Genomic DNA, 1,447 nt, shown 5'->3' on the forward strand with positions numbered 1-1,447 from the left:
ACTGTGACCCGTGCACTTGCGGATACACAACACAGTTACCAAGTTTTTGGCGCCGTTGCCGGGGAATTGTTTGTTTTTAAGTTGGATTTTAATTGTTTTAAGCTAATTAGAATTTTTATTTTCTTTTATTTTCACTATTGTTCCTTGTGTTTTTCAGGTACTTTTCTTGTTTATGAGACGATCGAAAAGCACAAGTGATACCGAATTGTTGTTCAACCCAGAAATTGAAAAATTCTGTCGAGCCAACAAAAAGGAATACAAGAAAAGAAAAGAAGCAGAAAAAGAAGAACAACAAATATTTGAGCAAGAGGAGACAATAGAAAATATGGAGAATCAAAATAGAGCTATTGGTGGAGATAATGGAGGAAACGAGCAAAACGGGCAAAATGTTGTTGTTAATCAAAATGATCCTCAAAGAAGATCCATGTTAGACTATGCTTTTCCTAGATGTGCAGATGTGAGAGATAACAGACCTATTATTGGAGCTAATCAATTTGAATTAAAAACTGGTCTTATTCAATTGGTTCTGAATTCTGATTTTGGAGGTAGCCCACTTGAAAATCCTCATTCTCATTTGAAGAAATTTTTGATGATATGTGGCACACAAAGACAACTGGAGTTTGATGAAGTTATTCGCTCACCTTATTTCCATTCTCTCTTGAGTTCACATTGGAGTGGTATGATTCACTTCAACAAGCTATTATAGCTACTTGGTAGCTGCTATCTCAAGATTTTCTATCACAATTTTTCCCACAGGAAAACTACTCATTGAGGAATTTGATGGTAGCTTTTAAACCAAGGGATGATGAAACTTTGTATGAATCTTGGATGAGATTTAAGGAGCTTGAAAGGCAATGTCCTCATCATGAAATACGAAATGGATGATTGTTGAATTTCTACACGAGTTACTCGACCATAAGAAACACAATTGATTCACAAGCAGGAGGAGATTTCATGAGAATGACAAGTGAAGAATGCTATGATCTATTAGAGAATATTGCTCATAATACCCATTTATGGGGAAATCCTAGAGCACTTGAGCCAAAGAAAGCTGGGATCTATGAACTAGACTCGATTAGCTACATGAATGCAATATTTGACCATTTGACTCAGCTTCTTAGTGATTTTTGCACAAAGGCAACAACCTCAACTCCTACAACTATGCAACAAGTTGCCTTCACAGATGGAACTCAAAGTTGTGGAGTTGATTACTCTTCTTATGGAGATGATTATTTGCAAGAACAAGCTGCTTATGCAGGAGGTTATCAACAGAAACCTATGGGAAATGCTTATTCTAATGTGAACAACTCAACATGGAGACCATAAGCAACTTTTGCTCAACAAGGCCAAAGCTCAAATTATGCTCATAACCAGCAGTTTATGCAGCAAAATAGGCCTCAATTTCAGCCTCAATTTCAGCCCATAAGGCAGCCACCACCTGGATATC

At 36.8% G+C, this 1,447-nt stretch overlaps 1 non-coding gene across 1 annotated transcript; it reads right to left on the bottom strand.

Moving 5' to 3' along the window:
• Positions 1-765: 765 nt before the first annotated feature.
• On the bottom strand, positions 766-872 carry LOC131171626 (small nucleolar RNA R71). Its single transcript, XR_009142285.1, has one exon. It is a non-coding gene; the product is annotated as a small nucleolar RNA R71 (small nucleolar RNA).
• Positions 873-1,447: the final 575 nt, after the last annotated feature.

This window comes from Hevea brasiliensis, chromosome 12 (genome assembly GCF_030052815.1).
Source record: "Hevea brasiliensis isolate MT/VB/25A 57/8 chromosome 12, ASM3005281v1, whole genome shotgun sequence".
NCBI classification, from domain to species: Eukaryota; Viridiplantae; Streptophyta; class Magnoliopsida; order Malpighiales; family Euphorbiaceae; genus Hevea; species Hevea brasiliensis.